Source organism: Equus caballus, chromosome 4 (assembly GCF_041296265.1).
Source record: "Equus caballus isolate H_3958 breed thoroughbred chromosome 4, TB-T2T, whole genome shotgun sequence".
NCBI lineage: Eukaryota > Metazoa > Chordata > Mammalia > Perissodactyla > Equidae > Equus > Equus caballus.
Genome location: NC_091687.1, coordinates 46,757,292 through 46,763,418, shown reverse-complemented (window position 1 = coordinate 46,763,418; position 6,127 = coordinate 46,757,292).

Below are 6,127 nucleotides of genomic sequence, written 5' to 3'. Positions count from 1 at the left end.
TCAATGGGAGCAAGCTATTACTGGAACCTAAAGAGGACAGCTATATGGAGAGGGCCTCCTGAGGGGAGTTACAGGCAAAAGGGACACATTCAACTAATCACAAGCTGGCAGAGAGACACACAAGTGAATAAACACCCCTGCATCACTCTCCTCTCTCCCTCTGATCTCCTGTTGGTGCAGCCTGTTGACCAAATCCAGTCAGAAGCCAGATAGTAAGGAAATGCTTTGATGTGGCCCACATCGGTTAGGCTTTTGGGGACAGAGCAGGGTGGAAAATAAACTGGAAGCAATAAACAGAAGATAACAACGTATTGTCCTAACTCACCCCAAGTATACTCATGTACACACTAAATTGTTAGGAACTGACTATATTTTGTTCAGAGAGAACACATATGTGCAGAGATTTAAAATATACATATTTCTGGTAATAATTCATGAATATGACTAGTTTATTAAAGTTGTTAATGTGTTCTTATTCTTGGGCAATGATGTATAAAGTTTATATATTATGGAATTTATTTTTAATGACATTATTCTATTCAGTATGTCAGTGAAAAAATGATGCATGTTTACTTATCTCTATACTATCAAATCAGACATTTATAAATTACTATTAGGAGTTATTGAATGTGTATTGGGCATTTGAGAGATTTTCTAGAATATAAAAACATAATTAATTCATTCAAGTTCTACTTATCTTTTTGACCAATTGCTTCTCTCAGTCTTATCTTGACCTTCATACTACCCTCAGTTTAAACAGATATTTCAGATGCAGGAAAACCATCCCATTTCTCAAGATTAGGTAATTTCTCAAGCAAATTCCCACTTTCAGTGTAATTCAGAATAAACTCAGTACCACTTAGCCCAGTAGAGTTCTTAAACATAGAAAATAACACCACAATAAAAAGAAATACTTTTATAATGCTTTTTATTTTTCAAAGCATTTTCACATGTAAGAACTCAACTGGTAAGGAAAACGTTATTGTAAAAGACACTCATGCTTGGCTGAGGTAGTGGAATCTCTGAATTTTATGGAAAACAGACATTGTCAGCAGTCCAAAGGAAAAAAGAAGATAGTCTAACATAAGTTCAAATGATTTCAGTTACTCAGTAACCACTTCTTGTCCCTAAAATTCATTGAAGACTAGAGTGTAAGAAATTTCATGAAGCAGAAGGGTAATTTTCACTGCTCTCTCAAACGTTCAGATACTCTTATGCTGTTGTTCCTGCGTGTATTTCCAGTTTAAGCAATTAAACTGAACCAGGTGAACAGGAATGGAGAAACCATCTCACTGATAACTCACTGGAAGGTGTTATCTTTCTTCCATTTCCTGTGATTAATTGACAAGCAATCTCCAACCCATCCCACAAGAAATATTTCTTTGATGTTCTTTTTTGCTCCTACAGAAAAATATATTTCAGGTTCAACTATGATGCATGGTGATTAGTTTCTTAGATAGTCCACAAAATTCTATTTAATCTATGGTTTATTTGAATTACAGTGTTACGAGAATTATGATTGCCTATTTTGCTCTAGGAAACCGCATTACTAGTCCAAAAGGGAATCAGGAAACTGAAACATAGTTCTGGGCTGGTGGAGTGGAAAGAATATGTACTTTAAATTCAGATATTTATTTTATTTTATAAATACTTAGATATTGCTCACTGTGAGATTCTAAATGGTTTATAAACATGAACTCATTTGCTCCTCATAACACCCTACAAAGATAGGTTTATTGTTATCACTCAAATTTCATAGATAAGGATACTGACCAAAATAACTGACCAAAAGTTACATAGCTTATAAGTGGTAGTGAGGGTTTTAATCAGTCAGTCTCTATTACTAATATAGGGCAAACATATCCTACTCAGAAAATTATAAGGACTCAATGAGATGTTTAACTGCTATCACCTTAATGTGCCTGACACTTAGCCAGACTCAATAAATATTAGCTATTATTAGCTGTTATAATTAAAAATTGGTGCCAATAACGTCAGCCCCATTTTCCTTCCAATTCCCTTACATTTAGAAAAAACCACACTGTGGCTTCCCCCAATCTCATGAAAAGAGTAAAGAATCTTGCTCTTCAGTTGACCCAGCACTAAGGACTGGAAAAGTCATTCATCTCCCTCTACCTGTTGCCCGAGACTAGAATTGTTTTCATCTTCTTCTCTCCATTTAAGCATCCTCTTTTCCTCTTCCCCAGGATTAGAAAGGACAAAGCAGCAGCCCTCTGTACTCCGAGTAAGTAAACAGCACCGAGCAATTACAGTATCAGGAGTTACAACCATGACTCCCTCACATGCAAAGGTCACAAGAACTTCAGGTGTTTATTAAACACCTGGATAATCAGAATTCAATGGACGTGGAATGGGATATTAAAGGTCATTTAAGCAATCACAGCATCTACCAATGTCTTCATGAAGTAAAGGCCTTGCTTCCTGTCCAAGTGGATCATCCCTCTCTGTGACTTTCAACAAGCCAGTTAATTTTTTTTTCTTGAGAAAACTCTGTACTATTTTTCACAGTGGATGTACCAAGTAACATTTCCACCAAAAGTGTGCAAGAGTTTTCTTTTCTCCACATACTCACTAGCACTAGTTATCTCATCTTTTTTATTTTTATTTATTTTTTTTTTTGGTGAGAAAGATTTGCTATGAGCTAATGTCTATTGTTAATCTTCCTTCTTTTTTTCCTTGAGGAAGATTAGCCCTGAGCTAACATCCGTGCCAGTCTTCCTCTATTTTGTATGTGGGTCACCACCATAGCATGTCTTGACAAGTGGCATAGGTCTGCCCCCAGGATCCAAACTCAAGAACCCCAGGCCACTAAAGCAGGGAGCACCTTACTTAACCACTACACAGGACCAGCCCCTAACAAGCCAATTAATTTAACATCTCACTTCTCTTATTTGCAAAATAGAGGCCATGATGGTTTTCCTGCTCACTTCAGAGCTTATGGGGAGTATTATCTACTCTCCCTATGTTCTGGTTCCTTCCCCAGAACAACAAAATATGCTCAGAATTCTCCCTGAAAACAAATACATGATTTAACAAACAAAAAACAACCTTGTCTTACTCCACTTCCTTCTCCAAGAATTACCCGATTTCTCTCCGATTCAATGTCAAATTTATTGAAGGGACAATAGCTGTTGCCTCTATTTCCTCATCCATCCTTCTCTTTCTCACTTACTGAACAGCCACTCCATTCCGTTTTTGATTCTTCTCCTCTTCACAAAATCTGTTTTTATTATGGTCATTAACAACTTGCAAATTCCAAGTCCAATGGAGATTTTTAGTCATTAGTCAGTAGCAGTAAATGCAGTTGACTATTTGTTACTCAGAACACTCTTTTCTTTTGGTAACTTTGATTCAAAACTCAGAGCTCTGTCCTACACCTCTCTTCTCTCATACTACATACTCTACAGAGATGATATTATCCACTACTCTGACTTCAATTTTCTTGTATATAGGTTCTTGTGAAATATCCTGGGCTCCAGAATAATATCTAATGCCCAGCTGGCATCAACTGCTGATGTGTATAAAAATTGAAACCTGTGGCCTGTTCACTGATCTCTCAAGCTAAAGATGCTCTTACCTAGTCTGGATAGGAGGGCCGCTTCTCTGCCATATTGTGCATTCAGTGGTCTTCAGACACCCAGCTGGGTACCCTCTCTGCAGCCTCATGGCATTATGGATACCACAGAGGCATAACTGCTTCCCTTCCTTCTCCTTCTCTGGGACTTTTTTACCCAACTGGATAGACACTGGCGTGAGATGGCAAGCCAGACCACATCCCAGCTATCTGCTGCCTCCTTCTCTAAGCTTAAAGAAAAACTAGAAAGTCCTGTGGGAAATTGAGTGTCTGCCTCTGCCCCTTCTCAACCAGTTACACTACTGCCTTACATACCACCTGGGTGGCTGCATGTTGCACTGCCATTCCCTCTATCGGAATCTTGAATTTTTTCTAATATGTAGCCAGGATAGTGAGAAACAAACATCCTTGTTCTAGAACTCTTGAAAAATTGTGTGGCTGTTTCTATTGCTGGAATTATGATGTTGTAGACTGAGCAACTGAGAAGAGGGGGACAAAGAGGTTGGTTTTATCCTTCATTTTCTGTCTTGGCCTAGCCAGCTCCCCCTCTGGCAATGAGAATGGCTACTTTCATCTTCACTTTCCTGAGCTTACAGTTTGCTTTTCCCTTTCCTGGAGCCAAGATGTCTGTCTCTATATACGATTGGTTCTATTTCTCTGGAGAACTCTGACTAATGCAAGGTCGTTAGGTCCTTAAGTGCTTGTTGGTGGATAAAAGAAGGTCAAATGAGATTGTGAGAGTAAACGTGTTTTCTAATTCTGGGGATGTGTTACATGGGGTAATATGAGCCAACATATTGACTAGCGACAGTGGGCTCTGACTCTGTCCACTTGGTCCACCAGATTCTAGGGCAACAGCTGAAAGGAAACATGGTTAATGCTCTCTGTGACACAAAAGGATAACCAAGTAGATGTTTTATGCACAAATTCATTAAATCCCCAAAGATAATTTAATTTTAATGACTTCTATTGCAGAAGTTTGAGGTATGACATGATATGATTTCCGATTACGTCTTTCCGTGGGATTCTGGAATTTGTGTTAAAGATCACTGAAAGTTTGGAAATGGCATCTCTAAAATTAAAATTGAGTGACTATGGTCATGTTTATTTGCCAAAGGCATGGTTTGTGATATAAAAATATGATCTATTTCAGCTGGCTATGCAGCAACTTAATAAATGCACTGACTCATGCTCTGATTTCAGTCACTTGAGATGAGCTTTTCGGATTAAACCCTTTCCCCCCTGATTCAAACCCATTTTTTGTCTTATCTTTACTACCTTCCACAAATTTATGTAGACAGCCTGTGCAAATGGTGGAAGGGGGATAAAGAATCCTCTTTTGCTTTGCAAATTTGCATTTTGATTTGTGTGATGTTGAAATTGTTCAAAGGTGGTTAAATAGGGAAAGCATCCATCCAGAGGTAAGAACCTGAGTGAAAATGAGAAACAGCTTGCGGTGTCCAGCTAAATGGTTTCCCTATAAATATCCACTGGAATTATTCAGGGAGAAGGAAGACAAGAAAAGATTTAGAAATTTGATATATCAAAGGGCTCTAGAAATTGCTTAAATAGAGTCCTTTCATGCTAAAAGTGGGGAATAAGAAAGCGTTAAAAAGGTAATTATCACCTGTAATCTAAATATCAACTTACTGCCCGTGGATTCTAAGGATTTACAAACTATAAATGAAACTGAACTATAGCTTCTGCAAGGAGTGAAAATAGTATAGTCATTCATTCATTCAACAATTTATCATTAAGAATCTGATAGGTGACAGGCACTGGAGTTTCAGTGACAAACAATGAGAAATTGATAAGACACAAAATAAGCAGTGAAACACATGGATAGACAAAATACCCAAAGGCTATCATAGGTTCTGTAGGAGAAATAAGGAGATGTTTTGAAAGAGAAAACAGAAGTTCAAAGTGGGAAATCTATTCCAGTTAGGATGCTCAGGAAACACCTCTCTCAGTGTGTGACATTTCACCTAAGATTTAAAGAATAAGAAGAGTCATGTGAAATGATCTGAGTAAAGCTGATACAAAGGACCTATGACCAGAAAAGCCCCAGGTCATCAAAGAAAACAAAGAAGAACAGTACAACTGAAGAAAAAGATCGGGGGAGCATAATGGGTAGAAATCCAGATAGAAGCCAAATCATGTAGTGGATCAGGGTAGGGAGTTTCAGTTTTGTTCTAGCACATCAGAAAGCCATTGAGAAGTTTTAAATAGGAAAGTGTTGTGATCTGAATGATCTTTCAAGATCGTTTTGTTGAGAAATTAGAAGGAAGAAACGGGGATAACAGACTAATTATAAGGCTGTTGTAGTAATACAGGCTAGAGATGATTGGGGCTTGGGCTAGGGAGGGGCAGCGGAGACAAAGAAGAATGGATTGAATAGACATGTATTTTGGAGATAGAACTAGAAAACTTGTTCACTGAGAAAATATAGTTTAAAGAGAAAGAGAGGAATTAAGGATGATTCTTGGCTTGAGCAAGTGATGATCCTACTATAAAAACAGAAAATACCTTGTG